Source organism: Labeo rohita, chromosome 17, assembly GCF_022985175.1.
Source record: "Labeo rohita strain BAU-BD-2019 chromosome 17, IGBB_LRoh.1.0, whole genome shotgun sequence".
NCBI lineage: Eukaryota > Metazoa > Chordata > Actinopteri > Cypriniformes > Cyprinidae > Labeo > Labeo rohita.
Window position 1 is genome coordinate 27,487,318 of NC_066885.1, and position 22,369 is coordinate 27,509,686.

The window sequence follows — 22,369 nt, forward strand, 5'->3', positions numbered from 1 at the left end:
TATTTAAAACTTTATAAATCGTAATCTCTAGCTTCCGCTAACTGTCATACGTGCGTTCACAAGAGAGTGGCGTTTTAGCGGATGTAGGTGTAGCGTAATCTCCAGTGAGAATATGCTAGTCTTGCGGGAACCAAGTTTTGTTTACAGCAAAGGAAAACCAGTCTCCTCTTGGCTTACATTGAAGTACTCAGACATTTTTCTTTACAAACTCTCATTTTGTACTTTTTAATTTATGACTGGTGTTTTGTTTTGCTCACTCCTTACTTACGCTATGCCAACATCCTATGTCATCTGCTGGAACGCCGCTCTCTCATGAACGTGCGTTTAGCGGAAGCTACAGATTACAGTTTCTAAAGTTTTAAATATGGATATTTTTCTTACACAAATGCACTGATTCCCTTCAGAAGGCCTAAATTTAGTGATGATGTATCATCACATCAAATGTACAGTCTGGTACCTGAAGCAAAACCAGTTGAGAACAACTGGCATGTAGCATACTGAACCATCTGCGTAGAACAGGAAACAGGAAGCACCAGTGGATGAAGCAGGAATCATGAGCACATTTTTAGACTACCTCTACGAAATATATTGTGTGCTCATATATTTGAGAGAAAAAGCGCGAGGAGCTTTGTCAATGGAGTGTGTGTGTATGTGTGTGTGCACACTCACGTCACCCAGCTTTGAAAGCCAAGCCCCCTGGGCGAGGGCTGTGAAGAGCTCGAATGAGACATGCACAATCAGTTCCACTCTTTAAACCTCTCTCAGAAGCATATCTACTGCCACAGCGCTGTCTTCACAGGCCTCTCCATCAGTTAGTGGGCTGTGAGCTGGCACACTGCTCTGGCATATTCCTTCTGGTCTCGGTGAGGTGCAGATGGAGACTCTTTTGCTTTATTATCTCTCCTTATTATTTCTTTTCATTGTATCATTACTCAGTTCACACATTCTATCTTAATTTCTACTGACAACCTCTATTTTTTATTGTTTCCTCTTGGAGGATATGACTTTGATTTTCATCTCTCTTTCAGGGAATGTTCACTTTATCAGTTTTCTGTCTTATTCTCTTTTAAATCTCCTAAAAGATTCTTATTTATGCTGCATTCCATTCAACTTGGAAAGTCTGGATGTTGGAGAACTTGAAAACACTTGTTAAACACTTGTTTCCAACTTTGTTGGCAAGTTTTGGAAAATACATACAGTTGAGGTCAGTAGTTTACATACACCTTGCAGAATACTCAAAATGTTAATTATTTTACCAAAATAAGAGGTATCATACAAAACGCATGTTATTTTTTATTTTGTACTGACCTCAATAAGATATTTCACATAAAAGACATTTACATATAGTCCACAAGAGAAAACATAAGTTGAATTTATAAAAATTACCCCGTTCAAACGTTTACATACGCTTGATTCTTACTGTGTTGTTACCTGAATGATCCACAGTTGTGCTTTTTTTTTTGTTTAGTGATAGTTGTTCATGAGTCCCTTGTTTGTCCTGAACAGTTAAACTGCCTGCTGTTCTTCAGAAAAATCCTTCAGGTCGCACAAATTCGTTGGTTTTTCAGCATTTTTGTGTGTTTGAACCCTTTCCAGCAATGACTGTATGATTTTGAGATCCATCTTTTCACACTGAGGACAACTGAGGGACGCATATACAACTAATACAGAAGGTTCAAACGCTCACTGATGCTCCAGAAGGAAAAAATATGCATTAAGAGCTGGTGGTGTAAACTTTTGAACAGAATGTGCACAAGTGCACATTTTTCTTATTTTGCCTAAATATCATTTTTTTTTTATTTAGTCTTGCCCTTCAGAAGTTATAGATAATAATTACATGTTTCCCAGAAGACAAAATAAGTTAAATTTACCCTGATCTTCAAATTCAAAAAGTTTTCATCCCCCGGCTCCTAATGCATCGTTTTTCCTTCTGGAGCATCAGTGAGCATGTTCTGCAGATGTAAACATTTGACCTCAACTGTACTATTGTAAAGACTGTATGTCTGTCCTTCACGGCCTCATTTTTTATCCCTGTAAATTCAGTTTGGTATCTTCCCTTGCTAAATGCTGTTATCTATCTTTACACTGTTGAATTAGACTATTTTACTGACATTTCCACAGAGTTACTGTTTTATGTTTTATTCTGAAGAATGACAAGCTGAGTGATGGGAGGAATGAGAGTATAGAATAAGAATAAAAACATAATAACCAGGCATGTGTCTAGATGCACAGTGTAGAGAAATACACTTTCACTTTCCCATTGAAGTTTGGCAGGTTGCAAGGCACTGTTGCATCCAATCTAGCACTAAGAACCACATGCTAATACAATGCAGATAATGTGAGAAAATAAATTATGCTGTCGACGGACTGTGTATTATAAAGTGATTCGTTCATGAAAGGGATAGTTGACCCAAAAATGAAGATTCTGTCATTAATTACTCACTCTCATGTTGTTCCAAACCCGTAAGACCTTTGTTCATCTTTAGAACACAAATTGAAATCTGAGAATGACACAGAAGAGAAGAATTGTTGAATAAAGTTGTTTTCTTTGCGAACAAAAAGTATTCTTGTAGCTTCATAAAGTTACGGTTGAACCACTGATGTCACATGGACTATTTTAACAGTCTCCTTACTAACTTTTGGCCCTTGAATGTGGTTGTTATGTTGCTGTCTATGGAGGGTCAGAAAGCTCTCGGATTTCATCAAAAATATCTTAATTTGTGTTCTGAAGATGAACAAAGGTCTAACGGGTTTGGAACTATGTGAGGGTGAGTAATTAATGACAGAATTTAAATTTTTGGCTGAACTGTACCTTTAAAACAAATTGTGGCAATGAAAGTTTGTGCTTCATAAATGTCCTTGCAACAATGCCAGGCGACATGTCACATGACCAGTGGTGCCATTACGCAGAAACACACACTGGTCCGTCAGGATGCTGATGTGTGTTTAGAGGTTGTGGGAGGAGGGAAAGGTGGTGCATTTGGAGGGTGCCTCTCCGGGGGTCACCATGTTTGACTCTTCCCACAATCCCCTTAGAACAAAGCCGTCATTGACAGGAGGAATGTGCCAGGCCACCAGCTAACATGCTAACACCCTCCTCGAGCTCCCTCCCCCTTAACACACGGGGTCTAACCAAGTGATTAGTTGGGGATTAAAATATTTGCTGTGCAAATACCTGCCGTGGCTGTCCGAATCAACGCCACAGCGTAGTTCAAAGACACTCGTTGAACTCGAGCGAGACCTCTAAACTCATGCCTCTGACCCACCCAGACAGCTTCTCAACAGACCTCTAGACGTCTGCCAAGATGTCTACAAATAGCTGGACCATAGTCATCTTTGGAAGACACAAACAACCCACAAGACCTACTAAAGGAAAAAAAAATCACTCAAAAATAAAAATTTTGGTCATCTTTTACTCACCCTCATGTTTTTACAAACCTGTATGCATTTTTTCTTTAGTGGAAACTAGATATTTTGAAGAATATTGGTAACCAAACTGTTTAGGTGACCATTTATTTCCATTGTATGGACAAAACCACTTAGAAATTTCTTAAAATGTTGTCTTTTATGTTCGACAGAAGAAGGCAAGTCATGCAGGTTTGGAACAACACTTGCACTCTTTAGCTGACACTCATTTTGGTTTGCTAGTAGTGTAAGTCTTGAGAATTAAGTGTCATTTAAATCAACTGAGCAAGTATGTTTACATGTAATGCACAACACTTTCTTTCACAGAAAGCGTGTGCAGAGGCAAAAAAGGTCCACTCATTGCTCATTTTTGCGATGTGTTTGGCAACTTTGGTTCAGACCACTATCAATGGCTTTTTGGCCAATGCAGTAAGTTAAAGGAATAGTTCACCCAAAAATGGAAATTCTGTCATTAATTACTCACCCTCATGTTGTTCCAAACCTGTAAGGCCTTTGTTTATCTTCAGAACAAAAATTAAGATATGTTTGATGAAATCTGAGAGCTTTCTGACCCTTGAAAGACAGCAAGGGTCCTACCTCGTTCAAGGCCCAGAAAGGTACCAAGAACATCGCACCACACTTTGTTTATGGTCAAAAATGCAGCAAGGCTGACGCTATTTTGTCGATGTTCTTGGTACCTTTCTGGGCCTTGAACATGGTAGGACCCTTGCTGTCTATGGAGGGTCAGAGAACTCTTGGATTTCATCAAAAATATCTTAATTTGTGTTACGGGTTTGGAGCAACATTTCATTTCATTTCTGGGTGAACTAACCCTTTAAATCACGTTTGGAGCCATTGGTGAGAGAGACCAACATGATTAACTGTTCAGTTTAGTGAAATGGTGCATGATCAGAAAAATGAAATTGACAAAACCATGAAACAAAAAAGGTGCACACTCTTCTATTTTCCTTGTTACATGAGAATTCAAATATGCAACAACACAAATATGCTGGCTTTTTACGCTGCTAGTTCTTTGATGTTGGCTTGGAGTCTCACACATTTTTTCTCTCCCTTTTGGCCTTCCGACCAAACTGAGACTGTGTTTTGTCAAGGAAAACTGAGCTTTTTGAAAACGCTCTCCTAACTAGATACAATTGAAAATGCAGTTTTCACATTGTAGTGTGGAATGAGAAAACGGAGGCTTTTGAAAACTGTAACGCATGTTTAGTCATGTGACGAATATTGTACCAGTAGATATCTACTGTGTGTTTATACCGGTATTATGCCTGTTATGAGCTAATCACTTTCATACTCTTCGTATTACAGTCCTGCAAAGATGACAGAAAATTTACTCACAATTGTTGTCCTGCAGTAAAACATGAGGGCAGTTGCCTTTTAGATCAAACATTTAATGGTAAGGGAGTGTGATCTGGATGCATCAGTGAATGAATTAAGTGAACACTTAATATGTTTGTTCTGTCTGTATCATCTCGGTGAGCATTTTATGAGGTTTTACACAAGGGCAGTAAGGCAAATTTAAAGAAGTCCACTTCCAAAACAAAGATTTGCATATAATGTACTCACCCCCTTGTCATGCAATATGTCCATGTCTTTCTTTCTTCAGCTGTAAAGAAATTATGTTTTTTGAGGAAAACATTTCAGTATTTTTCCCCATATAATGGACTGATATGGTGCCCCTGACTTTGAACTTCCAAAATGCAGTTTAAATGCGGCTTCAAACGATCTCAAATGCGGTTGTAAATGATACCAGCCGAGGAAGAAGGGTCTTATCTAGCGAAACGATCTGTTATTTTCATTTTAAAAAATACAATTTAAATACTTTTTAATCTCGAAAGCTCATCTTGCCTTGCTCTCCCTGAACTCTGTGTATTCTGGCTCAAGACAGTTAGTGTGTGTCGAAAAACTCCTCGTATTTTCTCCCTCAACTTCAAAAATCATTTCAAAATCATCCTACATTGCTGCAGAAGAATCGACCCAGTGTTTGCAAAGTGAACATGGAAAGAAGATCAAACACCCTTAACAAAAAAGGTAAAACAGGTATACAGGACGATTTTGAAGTTGAGGGAGAACATTAGATTGGAAAAAAACAGTCAGGAAAAACGTAACCTTAGGTGACTAAATTTAGAAATGTGACCGCAGTTTTCACAAACAATCAGTTAGTCCTTTAGTCCAGTTTTATTTTGCAGTGAATGTAAATGCACTTAAAGTGTCAGTATCACTTAAGAAAACTTCATATGGGAAACTTTTAAAGCAGGACACGTTTTTTAAAACAGCAATGTAATCAACATTTTGTTTTTTGTCATTATAACCAGCTGTTATTTAACAAAGAACTTCTTAGAAGAACTAATTTCTTGTGCACGCTAGCTGCCAAATGCTTTATGACTCCATGGGTTGAAACAATGCTGACTGTAAACACACACACAAACACACAAACCCCAAACCATCAGTCCGACCACAACCTGTGCCTACAACAATGTGACCTGTACTTTTTTTTTTTGCAATCATGTGCAGTTCCTTTATTAAGGAGCCCTAACCCCTACGACTCCAACCTTTAGTATTATATTTAACCTCCAGCAGTCATTTGGCACCAGTTTCTCTTGATTTTCGGCTGCCTCCCTCCACACACCTTTTCATCACGCTGCATTTACTTATGTACGGCTGGTTGTTGAAGCAAAGATTTAATTACTTTCTGTTAAATTAATTTGAGAAGGAAAATAAACAGGCTGGTGGTAGGTCTGGGGAACAAAAGGCAGGGAGATGCTGGGAGCGAGAGCGGAGAGCCAGGCGAGGCACGCGGGGAAAGGAAAAAAAGCAGCCGGGCTCCGACAGGTTTCAATTAAACAGACCCCTAGCAGCTCAGACCAGTGCTACCTGCAGCCTTTCAGAAACTTATTGATGCAGTCTATATAAACATCAATCACTGTCAGGCATCAAGGGCGTCTTGTGTTCGTTCACCCCACACTGCCGTGAATATGTGTGTGTTTATTAAGATGTGAAGTCCATCTTTTAGTATGCACTGTTTTAAAGGGATATTTCGTGGGAAAAAAATGAAAATTCTATCATTGTTTACTCACCCTCATGTATATCTAAACCAGTATGACTTTCATTCTTCCGTGAAACACAAAATAAGATTGTTTTTATGCTATACTGGTCACTCTTTTCCTTGAAATTTTAATTAAAGCTTTCAAAAAGCACAAAAGTACCATAGTTAAAACAGATTGTGCACTGTATTGCGTGTCTTCTAGCTTTGTGTAATAAACAGGCCCTTACTGACCAAAAAAAATCTTGACATTCACTCTCCTTGGTGCATTTATGTTTTGATACGTGAACAAATCTCTTCAGGCCTTTTCAATGAATAACTTAATTTGACTCATTCTGAGTCATGAGATGGGTTTAAATTATTAATTCAGGTTAGGTTAGTTTAAATGATTAATTAGTCTTTTTTTGCAAATTTACATTCATTACATTTGTAGTTATGCCCATGAGTGCACACATTTCCTAATCCGAGCATACATACACCATTTAGTTGGATTAGATTTTTGATGAAAAAATAGTGTTATTGAGTCACGATAAACATAGAAGTTGCTTTTCCAAGGAGATTATTTCTGTAGACGTAAGAGGAAATTGTTGCAGCCCTTGTTACTTCATTAAATTAAAGAAATCCACAGATAAGATGGTCTTAATTTCTCGAAGTGTGTATATATTTTGTATAATGTGTACTGTTCGTACTGTGTGTATTACGTGGTTAATGTGACATGTTGTGTTTATTTTTTCTCTTGCTAAATTTGCTAAATCTTTTCTCCAACTTTTCCATCAGGTCTTTGTTCATTTGTATTTGGCATTAGCATGGCTACGAGGTTAGTGAGGTGAGTCAGCCTATGTACAGGGCCTGTTTTAATGCCTTATTTTGGACTCACTCCAGGGCTTTTAAGAATACCACTCCCCTCCACATCTCACATCCATCACCGCTGTGGCCACACATGTGTCGTACTTCATATTTAGAGCATTTTCAGAAATGTTGGAGGGAGGTGGTGCCTGTGTCAACTTGATTATTTTCCAGTGACTTTGCTGCTGCCTTTGCATATGTTACAAAAAAGGAAATGTATTTATTCGTAGCATGCTACTTTTTTTTGGGTCTGAAAGCCTGGAGTCACGTTAGCGTATATACAGTGGCATGCGAAAGTTTGGGAACCCCTTGCAGAATCTGTGAAAATGTAAATAATTGTAACAAAATAAGGGACATCATACAAAATGCATGTTATTTTTTATTTAGTTCTGTCCTTAGTAAGATATTTCACATAAAAGATTTTTACATATATTCCACAAGACAAAAAAAAATAGCTGAAATTATTCAAAAAACCCCCTTCAAAAGTTTGGGAACCCTTGGTTCTTAAAACTGTGTGTGGTTACCTAGATGATCTACGAGTGTTCAGATTGTTCATGAGTCCCTTGTTTGTTCTAAACTGTTAAACTGAGCACTGTTCTTCAGAAAAATCCTCCAGGTCCTGCCGATTCTTTAGTTTTCCAGCATCTTTTGCGTATTTGAACCCTTACCAGCAGTAACTGTATGATTTTAAGATCCATCTTTTCACACTGAGGACAACTGAGGGACTCAAACACAACTATTAATAAAGGTTCAAACATTTACTGATGCTCCAAAAAGAAACATGATGCATTAAGAGCCAGGGGTGAAAACTTTTGAACAAGATGAATATGTCCAGATTTTTCTTATTTTGTTGAAATATATATATATTTAGTACTGCCCTTTGGAAGCAACAGAAGACACTTGCATGTTTCCAGGAAAACAAATTAAGTAAAATGTACCTTGATTTTCAAATTCCAAAAGTTTTCACCCCCCCGGCTCTTAATGCATCGTGTTTCCTTCTGTAGCATCAGTGAATGTTTGAACCTTTTTAATAGTTGTGTTTAAATCCCTCAATTGTCCTCAGTGTGAAAAGATACGTCTCAAAATCACACAATCACTGCTGGAAAGGGTTCAAATATGCAAAAGATGTTGGAAAACTGAAGAATCTGCAGGACCTTTAGGACAGTGCTTAGTTTAACTCAGGGGTGTCAAACTCAGTTCCTGGAGGGCCGCAGCCCTGCAGAGTTTTGTTCCAACATTGCTACAACACACATACTATACTATGTTTTCAATTAAGCCTGAAGGACTTGATTAGTTGGATCAGGTGTGTTTAATTAGGGTTGCATCTAGACTCTGTAGGGCTGCGGCCCTCCAGGACCGGAGTTTGACATCCCTGGTTTAACTGTTCAGGAAAAACAAGAGAGTCATGAACAACCATCACTAAACAAAAAAAAAAACAGTCATAGATCATACAGGCAACCACATACAGTATTAAGAACCAAGGGTTCCCAAACATTTTAATAATTTTAGCTATTTTTTTGTCTTATGGACTATATGTAAACAACTATATCTTACTCAGGACAGTACTAAATTAAACATAACATGCATTTTGTATGATCTCTCTTACTTTGTTAAAATTATTAACATTTTCACAGATTCTGCAATGGGTTCTTAAACTTTTACATGCCACTGTATATATATATCAACAGGCTGGTTTCAGGTTATTCAGTTCAGTTTTATGCTACAAACCTAAATCTACAACTTCATTTATTATATATACTCTCATAAACGTGCATTCAGAAATAAATCTTAAATAATGTTTTGATTTCAAATTAAACATTAATTTCAAATTCTGCATTAAAAGAATGTGCATATCAGAAGCAGAAACAAATAGAAATGTTTGTTTTCTAGTATCTATTTCTGCCAGAGTAATTCTTTAAAAAAGTATTTTCAGAGCAAAAACAACAGACATTTTTTTGTTTTTTTTTACAACATGTAAAATAAACATCTCAAAAAAGTGTTTAACTGTCACATGACTCGAACAGCTTCCGGGTGGTCACAGTTATGTCTCTCAGCTATGTCTGCCCACCCACAGAACGTAGGTGTTGGTAAATGAGTGGAAAATTTGGATGGGGGAAAGAGTGTGTGTGATTCTCTGTAGCCCTTAGCAGTCTAAACCCATTATACTACCTCCATAAGATCTGTGTGATGTCAATGTAGTGGAGGTGGTGTGCCAACAAATCATCCATTTCACAAGCATCATGTTGGTTTGGAGATTTCAACTCATTCCAATGCAAACAGTCACGTGTACTAAGGCACAAGCACGCAAGATGATACCCATGAGTTACACATTTACTTATGCGTGCAAGCATATACTATTTAACACTTCCAGAACTAGCCAACAGGTATCCACTCACTGGGCCAGTACAGCTAAGTAACCAACATACTTTTTCTATCTCTTAAACTAAGTGTCAGTCAGGGGTAGCGAAGCATAGCATGTAATCTGTAAGTGCGGTGTGTTTTAAAACGACCCCATGAGCTCTCTTAATCACTTTATCAAATTGTAAGATCAATAAAGCTTAGTGTCTATGCTGTGTGTTTTATAGATGGGCAAAATAGAGACAGTGTACTTAGGAAATACAATTCTTGGCATGTGTGCATTTTTTGCACTAAAATTAAGTAGGATTAAATGAGTTAGGATGCTTGTTGCTTGATGGAAGTTCAACATGGATACCTCAAGCTTTGGGGTCATGTGACGATTGCTGAATGGGCCCTGTGACCAGCTGCAGGGAATTTTGTACCACATGCACATGCATTTGCTTATTTTAAATTATTAAATATGTAGCATTAATGACATCTAAAACTAAAGCATTATAATTTATTTAACATAGTTTGTCAAAAATGGGTAAAGATGTTGTTGTTTTTATTATAAGCTGCACAATATTCATCAATCAGAAAATTAGCAGTGAAAAATATCTCTAGAAGATTTTTAACCCTTATGTTTAAAACAAAAGAAAAAATAGTGTACGATAACATTTTTTAATAAAAGTACTACTTTAGTACTTTATATTCACTCTAACCCCCACTTAGTGTGTAATAGTGTTTAGTTTAGTTGTTAGGGTCTTTATTTGATTGCACACCAATTGTAACATCGCAAGAATGCTTTTTTCAACTAAAATTTGATAACACACCACTGAAATCCCTTGTTTCAACTGAAGTGTGCTCAATTATTCCCACTTTAATTAACAGTCAAGTTCCGGAACACTAGAAATCAATTCAGTTTCTGTTGATTTGTGTTCCTTTGTAAAATGTTTTCTGTTTCAGTGTTTTTCTATGATCTATAAGCCCTGTTAAGAAATTGAAAATTTTCTGGTGTGTGTTAAAGAGACGAAAAGAGAGCGATAGAGGGCAAGAGATATACAGACTGAGAGAATGCGATGCCTGTAACTGTGGGTGGCATGAGGAGCAGGCTACCTAATCTGCTGTGCCTCACTACACCCTAAACAAGGATTAGACACCATGGCCAGGCCTCATGACTGCCCTGCTGCCGTAGCACACACACAGACCGCATTTGTGTTTGCGTCAACTTCTAATCCATATTAAATAAGTTTACACAGCCTTAACAAGGCTTTTGGTGAATGGCATGACAGCCCTCACTTTTCCAAGTAGACATTATAAATTGATGCAGAGGTAATTCGGGGTGTCTAGAAAGTTCATTTGTGCACTCATTCATATCTACTATATAGTATGTCTAGTATAGTTTTGAGTTCCTTTTTGAAGAATTCTTGATGGAAGGTTGAAAATCTGGATCTTTTCATTGACACAGACCAAACTAATTTTTTTTCCTGCCTAAACATTCGGTGCTTTACCAATGAAAAAAAAAGTTGCATGTGCCCATCAAAAAAGCATCGAGGTCGAAGATTTGTGTTTTCTGGGAAAAATTACTTGTCTTGAGTCATCAGCTCAAGTCCAAGTAATAAGTAATTGCAACAAAATCAAAGTGAAGTCTCAAGTATTCTAATATTTACCAAGTCAAAGTCATCAAAATTGTGATTTGAGCCTCACTCTGGTCCACATATGAGATAGATGCATATACAGATAGATTCCCTCGAGGGGAAAATTAGTTAACTAATGCGTTACTTTTCCAATCCTAGTTAGTACAGTGTAATGGAAGAATTAATTGCTTTTCCTGCAAGTATCCGAAGCATGTGGAGAGGTGCTGTTTTGATAGAAAATAAGTTCCAGAGCAAGTGTGTCTCCTGGAAGAGTGAAATCCTCCCCATGAGAGCTATTTGTCAGGGTGTCTGCCTACTCTCTTTGCCATCGCTGTTCGGTGTAAATATTCATGAGGATTTGAGCAGTATAAATAGCAGAGGTGTCCACACTGCCACAACGCTTTCTATCTATGCAGAGAAAAAAGACGGCTTAATGGGCTTATTATGAGGCACATTACATCACCAATGCCCAATTAAAAATCTCCATAAGAGGAGAGGAGGCAGCTTATGCTGGTAAACTTTGAACAGTGTGCTTGAAAAGTTGCAAGTGAAGGCAACTTCTGACTGTGAAGTTGGGAGCGTGCTCAAGCGAGTGACGTTATTAGAGCCCCTTGAGACTATAAATAAGTAGAACCAAGGTCACTTTTTGACCCTAGAAGGAATAGTTGGTCATTTATCTGCTGTCCATGTGTTGTAGGTACAGATGTCTTGGGATCATTCAGTAATGGGCGTTTAGGTAGTCAAAAGTTTCTAACCCTAAGGATGCAGGCATTAAACAAGACAAAGACAAGAATTATTGGTGTCTTTTAATAAAAGATTTACAGTTTACTGAAATATAACCCTTAACATTGTTTTGTAGTCCAATGATGTTACAATCAACATTCAAAGTTGTAAAAGTTCTGGATGTGTGGAGAAGCAGGTCAGATGTATGAGATAAAGAAGGCGGGGCCATGCAGTGTGGGGTGTATGTAAAGTTAGGTTAATAGGTTTTGTAGGGGATCTCGACGATCACCTAGAATGTACGACACACTTCTGAGAACATGTCATGGATGCCTGCAACTTGTGTTATAAACAAATACAGCTGCAATGGCAGGTGGGCAGGTGTGCAAGAGATGGGAGCGAAGATGTAGAACAGCAATCTCATGATGAGTCCAGCTCTGATAGCGAATGGGGGATTGGGCTCAGTCAGGACCTAGAAGACGAAGAGAAGAGGGACGTAGAGAAATTCTAGAGGACAAAAGTCAGCAGGCAGTAGCAGCAGGCAGCCCCTAAGGACTGGAAGCACCCTGTTCTCCCAGGCCTCCCCTCACTGGGTGCTGGTCCAGATGCAGATGTGGAAAAGGGAGAGACAATCGGGCCGGGCAGCACGATGGGCATGAAGGGAGGGAAATGGGGAGAGAGAAAGAGAGGGGGAACAAGTACCATCCCCGCCGCTTTTTATCGCAGCCATTGATCGTGGCATGTGTGCATTGATCCAAGTCGACCATCTGCTAGAGTTAGATAAGCATGTGAGGGTCTGGGCATTGTACTGTCACTCAGAGAGAGAAAGAGAGAGGGAGAAAGTGAGAGATGGGGGAAAGAGAGGCAGAGAGACGGCGAGAGATTAAGCGGAGAAATAGTGAGACAGTGCGCAAGACAGCGAGAGAGAATGTTAGAGACGGAGGAATAAAGAGATAGGGTAGAGTCAGCGAGAGAGGAGAGAAGTGATGATGATGGGGAGGGAGGGAGGGATGGATGGATGGGGGTTTGCTTCTGCTGCAGGGAATTACGGAGGCAGGATTAGCCTCTTCACTCCCAGGAAACTGAATTTTAAACGGCTGTCTCCTGGCTCTTTCCCTTTCTCTGTCTCTTTCGCTCTCTCCCGTGCTAACCCTACCCCCACAGTGCCTCTTTCTCTCTCTCAACTGTACCTCATCAGATCTGTACCTCATCAGAGTTTGGATGCCCTGTGTTCCAAATGATGGAGTCACTACCATCCAATAACGTTACATTTACCCTGAAGGTCCAAGGAGTCATCCAAGTTCCCCCCAGACTCTTTGTCTGTCTTCTACTTTCAAATCTCCCATGTTCATTTTCTTTGCCTGTTAAAGAAGTTGAGTATCCCTGTGCCATCTATTCATACTTTATTCTGTGGCCTACCCTTGTCTTCCAACCTTCTTCAGTTATTGCCTCTGTGAACAGAAAGGCAAGCATGTACTTTGCCTATATATTTTGATTTGAAAACTGGATTTGGCAGCTTCAAATTCATTCACATTTGCAACTCTACACTACACCAGATCCAAAGTATGGGTACCTTAATGATGAGTTATTAAATTCTAACATTTGGTCTACCCCAATCCAGGACCTTTAGTTAGAGCCTTAATGCAAAGAGTACCAACCTTCTCTTCTTCACGCTTAACAAGCGTCCCCTAAAAGGAGATCTTCCAACTTTGAAGATTCAATACGTGTTATCATGGCAGTACCTCTTGTAAGGTCCTCTATAATTGTAACTGGGGTAAAGATCAAGATACCTCTAAAGATGACGTGATTTTTTTGATCATTTGGGGAGTTTCTCGGTTCCTGAGGAAGGCCCCTCTTTGCCCTTGTTCTGGAGTCTTATTCGGAAGATGAATACTAAGGTTTTGAGGGAGTCTCGCGGCATACCCTGTTGCCAGGGAGCCCACAAAAGAGCAACAACAGCTTTCCGAGGGACACAAGGTATTCTGCCACCCACACCTCCTTTAGCCTTCTCCGCCCTCTGTCCTTCCATCCCGCACTCCATTCTCTCTGTTGTGGCAACTTTTTACTTCACTTCATTTTCCTCTTTAGAATGTGCACATTGGGGTCTGACTCCCAGTTAGGACTGTGCCATTGTTGAGGTGTGTGGGGGGGGGAGGTTCCATTGGGTATGGGGGGATTAGCGAGGCCGGTTGGATCATCTTACAGCCGCCAACCCCCCTCCCGACCAGACCCGCGGACAATGGGGATTAAACTTCTCTTATTCTTCCCCCCAAATCGACGGGATGACAAAGACGGTATTCCTCTGGGCCTTTTAACACCGGGCTGCACAGCTGAAGTTACGGTCGGGGGTGGCTAGGGACTGCGAGAGGGGGTGCGAGGGCGCCTTGGAGAAAATTAATCCTATGGAATTTTCTCCCTCACCTCTCCTTCTCCTGCTCATTGCAAATGGAGCTTTGTGGCCCCTCTCTGCTATCTTGCCCCACCAATCACAATGAACGAACACACACATGCACACATGTAAGTTGGTGAAAGGGGCACAGGAAGGATAACACTGACGCCTTGCTCCGTGTTTAACACCCTAAAAGAGAAACCAGCAGACGCCAGCCAGGAACGCTTTGAGTTAAGACCAATAAAGATCTACATGAGCTGGTGTGGCAGCACAGGCCGAGGTGTCAATAAGCTCGTTTGGCAGTTGACAGTGATAGCTTTAATTAAGTTTCTTATACACCGGTCTCCCGCTGGACATCCACTTAGTTTAATCACCATATGCCATTCAGAGGCGGCCTACACGCGTAATAGCCTTTTGAGTGCCTCTCACATCACTTCCACACCATTGCAGCTTGTTCCCACTGTATTTGTGCTGGACTGGAAGCGCTACAGGTACAATACATCAATTATTTTTCCTAATCTATGAGGGAAATTTGAACCAACATCCAAAAAGGGGCCAAAAAGACGAAGCAGCTTTGGCGATACTAATGGTTTGATGTTAGCGCACCATTCAAAATGAGAATAAGATTCCACTGGAACCTGCTACTCCTGTAGCTAGTGGACCAGCATAGCTATACTGTTTACCACCTAATTCCTGTTGACCAGCATGCTCTTTCTGGTGTAACTTGTTGACAGAGTCTTGCAAGTTAAGAAGCCTGGTAATGTAGTTGCTGATCTGGCTAGTGAACTCTCATAGCCATGCTTTTCATCAGCGAAACTGAGCTGGTGTAGCTGGTTGTCTTTCTTGTTTGACGAAGGATGCCTTGCTACTTTTGATACCTGGTGAGGGTACCTGCATACCATCATTCTAAGTTGTTACTGTTGTATTTTCTGCTGGGTAAACCAACCTGTGGGTACTAAGGGTGCTTACATACTAGCACTTGTGGTGTGCAGTGCACCCAGGTTTATTTGATGTGATCCTGTTTTCCAAACTGTGGTGCGCACTTGCAAACCGTATCCGTACCCGTGATTAAAAAGCTGGTCTAGAGCAGTGGTTGCTGGTCCTAAAGAACTGCACGTTTTTATGTCACTTTAATCTGACACACACATTAGAAAAAAAATGAGCTGATTTGGGGCAGCCGTGGCATAATGGTTGGGGAGTCAGGATTGTAACCAAAAGTTTGTGGGTTTGAGTCCCAGGTCCGGCAAGGATTGAAGGCAGGGGGAGTGAATAACCAGCACTCTCTCCACCCTCCACCAGCACTCTCTCCACCCTCAGTACCACAACTGAGGTAACTAAGGCACCGATCCCCAAACTGCTCCCTGGGTGCTGCAGCGATAGCAATACAGCTGCCCACTGCTCCGGGTGTGTGTTTACAGTGTGTGTGTGTGTGTGTGTGTGTGTGTGTGTGAGTGTTTGTTCACTACTCACTACTGTGTGTGTGCACTTGGATGGGTTAAATGCAAAGCACAAATTCCAAGTATGGTTCACCATACTTGGCCACATGTCATGTCCTTTCCTTTTCCTTTATAAGTTGAATCAGGTGTGTTTGATTAGGGAGACATCTAAAATGTACACTGTTGGGGGTTTTCCAGGACCAGGATTGGGAACCACTGCCCTAGACCTAAATTTCTTACATTCTAGACCAGTGGTTCCCAATCTTGGTCATGAAGACCCCAAACACTGCACTTTTAATTTCTCTCTTGTCTGGCGAACATGTTTGAGGTCTTGGAGTCTCTACTAACGAGCTGATGAACTGAATCAGGTGTGTTTTATTAGGAAGACATCTAAAATGTATAGTGTTGGGGGTTCTCCAGGACTCCAGGAGAATATGGTTAATGTGGACTCTGTAACAGTTTACTGTTAATTTGAACATGGTAGTCCTAAAACATGCAGGTGAACCTGCTGTTGATGATATATGATGTGGTCAAATTGTACATGTGTTTCTGCTCACTTACTTTCCTGACAAACAGGACAGATGCACTGCAAGCTGAGAGACAAACTCTGGTTCACAGATCAACCAAGCAATCAAACCAAGTGTGAAGGCACCCAGAAACAACTTTTTAGTTACTTCAGAGATGTCTATACTGTCCTGTCCTGAAGGACCATTGTCCTGCAGAATTTACATCCCCTTTTCAGAATCTGCAAAAAGTTATTTTACCAAAAGAAGAGGGATCATACAAAATGCATGGTGTTGTTTATTTAATACTGACCTGAATAAGATATTTCACATCAAAGATATAGTCCACAAGAGAAAATAATATTTGAATTTATAAAAAAATATGACCCTGTTCAAAAGTCTACATCCCCTTGATTCTTATTACTGTGTTGTTACCTGAATGATCCACAGTTATGTTTTTTTTGTTTAGTGACAGTCGTTCATGAGTCCCTTGTTTGTCCTGGACAGTTAAACTGACTGCTGTTCTTCAGAAAAATCCTTAAGGTCCCACAAATTCTTTGGTTTTCCAGCATTTTTGTGTAATTGAACCCTTTCCAACAATGCCTGTATGATTTTGAGATCCATTTGTTCACACTGAGGACAGCTGAGGGACTCATATGCAACTATTTACAGAAGGTTCAAACACTCACTGATGCTCCAGAAAGAAAAACCATGCATTAAGAGCCGGGGTGTAAACTTTTTAATTTTGAAGATCAGGGTAACTTACCTTTAACTTAAATTTTGTATTCTGGGAAACATGTAACTATCATCTGTAGCCTCTGAAGGGCAGTTCTAAATGAAAAAAATTAGGCAAAATAAGAAAAATGTACACATCTCCATTCTGTTCAAAAGTTTTCACCCTCTGGCTCTTAATGTATAATTTTTCCTTCTGGAGCATCAGTGAGCATTTGAACCTTCTATAATCGTTGCATATAAGTCCTTCAGTTGTCATTAGTGTGAAAAGATGGATCTCAAAATCATACAGTCATTGTTAGAAAGGGTTCAAATACACAAAAAACTTTTGACTTTTGTAGCTCCAACTTGTCTTAGCACACCTACCTGGAAGTTTCTAGGACAGGGATCTCCAACCCTGCTCCTAGAGAGCTACTGTCCTGCAGACTTCAGTTCCAGCCCTGCTTCAGAACAAATGTCTGCAATTATTAAGTAGTCCTGAACACCTTGATTAGCTGGTTTAGGTGTGATTGATTGGGATTGGAGCTGAAATCCGCAGGACAATGGCCCTCCAGTTTGGACACCCTTGAGTTACTTAAAATGTCACCAAAACCACTTTAACACTTCAGTCTCAGAAGGATAATTGTTGGGCCAAACTGACTGATTTGTGGATCCCTTTGCACCATGCGGGTCCATCCCAGTTGTTCAATGTCAGTCCGTTAACATGCACTGATAAGTGGTAACCTAGAGTTGTTTTGCTGGGGGTTGGTCAACACTGGCCTTCAACAACAAATGGCAACCTTTCCCACACAATACAAGCTGAATGATTTTCCTCATAAAAATGCATCTTTTACTTATTGGGGCGAGGATATGCAAAATGTTTTCACGTTATCTTGTTCTTTTCACCCTAGCCTCTCTCTCACCCCTCCCCTCCTATCTCTCAGTTCCTCTCTCTCACTCCCACTCTCAAACATGCATGTTTTCTCCCTCCCTCGCTCTTCCTCTCTCTGCAGTAAATAAAAGATTAAATGAGTGTTCTAAAAACACACACTGGTCACCAGAAGATAATTGTTTCAGCTTTGTTTACTGTGCGTGAGTGTTTTCTCTCTCTCTTCTCTCCTCCCCCCTCGTCTTTTTTTCTTTTTCATTGTGCTCCATAATTAAAATTCCTTTATTTTCAAAGAAGTTTTACAAGAAGAAGCTAAATTGCCTTTTTTGTGTTTATGTTGCTGTCATTAGCCCACTGTCGTATTTTAGGAAGAATGAAAAAGGAGAAAACGAGAAAGAAGTGGAGAGAGAGAGAGACTCACTCCGAATGTCCTTGGGAAAGACAGGAAGATCCACTTCATAGCATGTTTATTCAGTTCATGCTGTCCTTTCACCAATCTCTCCTCTATTGCAACCCATCTCCTTTCCTCTCTCTCTCTTTTTAGAAAAGATCAGCTCAAAGTCATTTCGTCTCAAGGGTTTGAACCTCTTCTGATGTGCTGAAATTAGAACTATACTCATTTGTTGCATTGTTGATGATCCTAATTGACACTATGCGTTATTGCAAAATTTTTTAGATTGACAAATCAGCACGTATAACAAAGGACATGAATATAGTGATTCCCTAATGGCTCTGAACCTTCTATGCTTAACCATGCCTATCAGCAGACAAACACAATAAAATATGAATTTCCGGAGCGTGTGAGAATGCTGTCATGGATGTTCTGCAATCACCATCGCTTTCCGGTCTATTTTATTTTCCCCAAACACTGCATTTGGAAAACAGACAGGGAGCTTGTTATTAAAAAGGTGACAATGAGATTTTGAGCTAAAATTTGCCACATGCCTCTTTCGTAACCCATGCACGATCAAGGCCATCTGACACCAGCTGACTATGAATTGCCACCAGAGGCCTGATGCCAGCAGACTCATCCTGTGCCGCCACTGCAGAAAAGGAAACATAGCAAATTAAAATTCAACTATTGGCATGAATAGAAATACAGCAATTCAGTGGCAGTAACCAACACTGTTTTTAATCCCAAAAGCACTTGGAGGATTTATGCTAATTGAGTTGATGATCACTGATTAGATATTGTTTTAGTGTCCTGTTATGATGCTCAAATTGATGTTGTGAGGTTGAATATGGCTTGCAACATTTCCAAAGAACAAAAAAAGAGTTGCTTTTTATATTTCAGCACCTGTGACATCCACACACACATACCTCTCAGTTTCGATCGTGCCTTCCTTCTGCTTTTGCTTAGTCAGGCACTCATAATTGAATCTCAGGTTAAGATTACTTCTAGCAGCCACACTTGACTCGGTCAAAAACAACTATTACAAAGATCCAATGTTTTTTTTACACGGCTCTTCACATTGATTAGGCAATGTGCTGCCATGAGAAATGCACTGGATTCTAAATGACAGTCATTTGCATTAAATAAGGAGCGTGGGGCACTGGGGACCTTGCCTGCCTGAATCATATTGGAACTGGAAGTAAATCACACAGCGCTATGGGTTTCATTCGCTGTGTGTTACAGTCAACACACGTGTGATTTAAACATGTTTTCATCAACTGTTCTGTATCACGTATATCATATGAATCTGTTTTTTTTTTCTAATAATAGGTTTCTTTTTTTTCTCTGTAACCATAACACTATGTTTTATTGACTCAGTTGTTTCTATTTTAATTAATTATTTCATTTGGTAGTTTTTTGCATGCACTGAAAGTTATTTATGTAAATTAAGATGCCTAAATGGAAAATATTTTTCAAAAATGTAAATAAAAAAATGCTTTCTTCCTTCATAACATCAAACTTACAGTTGAGGTCAAATGTTTACATACATTATGCAGAATCTGCAAAATGTTATTTTACCAAAAATAAGAGGGATCATGCATGTTTTTTTTCCTTTTGGAGCATCAGTGAGGATTTAAAACTTCTGTAATAGTTGCATACGAGTCCCTCAGTTGTCCTCAGTGTGAAAAGATGGATCTCAAAATCATACAGTCATTGTTGGAAAGGGTTCAAATACACAATAATGCTGAAAAACCAAAGAATTTGTGGGACCTGAAGGATTTTTCTGAAAATAGCAGGCAGTTTAATTGTTCAGGACAAACAAGGGACTCATGAACAATGATCACTAAACAAAAAAACACAGCTGTGGATCATTCAGGTAACAACTCTGTATTAAAAATGTATTTGAACAGGCTCATTTTTATAAATTCAACTATTATTTTCTCTTGTGGACTACATGTAAACGTCTTTTATGTGAAATATCTTATTCAGGTCAGTACTAAATAAAAAATAACATGCATTTTGTATGACCCCTCTCATTTTGGTAAAATAATTAACATTTCGCAGATTCTGCAAGGTGTATGTAAACTTTTGACCTCAATCTTTGGTGGCAATAAATATGGCAAGTTTTGCATTTATGCTGAAAAAAATGTTTAGGATTTACTTGAAAATTTTTAACTTCACAAAAATCACAAAGAAACTGCAACTAACATTTAAATTATTCATTAAATTCTGAATTAGAAAGACTGAAATAGTATTTTCCTGTAAAACATACTCCAATAAACTTTAATTCACAACAACAAAAAGTCATTTTTACAGCGTACAGTAAAACAATGGATATCAACTGCTCTTTCTTTCGTGGACTGCATTTTGTACTGAAAGATTTAACCAGCATACAGTAGATGTCCATGCCGATACAGGTTGGTTTGTACTTGTTAGTTTTGATGCTGGTCTACATGATGGACCAGCATAGACATAATGTTCATTCTTTAATGCAAAATAGCCCTGCTGGTTTAGTTAGGTAAGAAGCCCAGTGGTACACCAGCATCGCATGCTAGGGAACCAGCATACAAAACACAACATATGCTGGTGACCAGCTATGCGGGTCTTTTCAACAGGGTTGGAGTTCTGAGAAAAAAAACATATCATAAATAGACATACAGTAAATCAGCTGTAGCTGACTGGCATCACTTGACAAGGACACAAACAAGATCAGAATAGATCTTGAACTACAGCAACCGTTAATGACTTGGACTGTTTTGAATTTCTTCATAGGTTTGACAGTGTGTCCTTGCTAAGTCCCACTCTCCATCATTTAACCTCCCGGTCAGAAGAGAAGAACAGAGGAACAGAGGGTGCTGGGAAAGGAGGGGTGAGTGAGGTAAGAAAGAAAGAAGGCCTCTAAAAAAAAAAAAAATCTTTTTTATTTTCAAATGAAAGGGCAAAAAACGTTTTGCTTGCCTCCTCCTGAAGCGCTGTCAAACTCAATCAGCGGTGAGGACTGCTGATGGCTGTTCATTGGCCAGACTCTAGTTGTGGACAATAGAGTTTGCTGTGAGCCACGGCGCACACACATACGGCGCAGCCAATCACGGCTCTCTCAGAACAAGCCTGTCAGAGAACAGTGAACAAAACCCCAAAGACACGTATTTACCGCATAAACAGAAAGGCATAAACATTCGCCACTTTCGCCGAAACCATTGTTTGACATAAAAGAGAAATTTATAAAAGAGAAACCGATACGACTTTGCTAAAAAACAACATTACGGCCACCTGCTATAGTGCTGCCTCGCATCCGCAACGCACGGCGAAATCAAAATTATAAACATAACACCTCCATAAAACAAGCACGCAGATGCACAAATCCATGTGTACACGCAAATGAAAATGGGCCTGTAATATGAGTGGGGTAAAATGGCCTTGAGCCTCAAGCCCTTTGCTCAGAACCCAAAAGGCCTTGAATAGACAAGCCTCAAATCACATTGTCGAACAAATCTGGTATTAAGAAGAGGAAGAGAAGACTTTGCCCCAATTTACCGTCTCTGAAGACTTTAGTTAAGCTAGTTACTCTGGAGCTTAGGTGGAGATGAGGGGGCTACGCTAGCGTGTGTGTATGTGTGTGTGTGTATAAATCCCTCTTCGTGTTTCAGGGACTGGGAGAAGGGGCCACTGGTCGCCAGACGCCCAGAGTCTGACACTCCTTCAACTTGAACCCCCCTCTTGCCAAGTCTGTGTTTACCCGCACCAAACAATAGGCCTGCTATTGGCAATTAAATGGCATTTGGAGATCCCTGGTGCAAGTTAATGGTATTACTGTTGTGATTCTTTCTCTGAATGGTGTGAGGGATTTCTTTCTGCACCAATAAAACACAGCTCACCGTCTTACCAGCATTACATAGCTTACCTAAGGCTTATGATTCACGGCTGCGTGATTACCGTTTGACTGTTTCTTTAAACGGCATAGTCACAGCTATGGCTGCCGGGCCAGTCTGCTGGATTGCCTCATATAGCCTCATTACCCATTTCATTTGTCTCGCCGTGTTG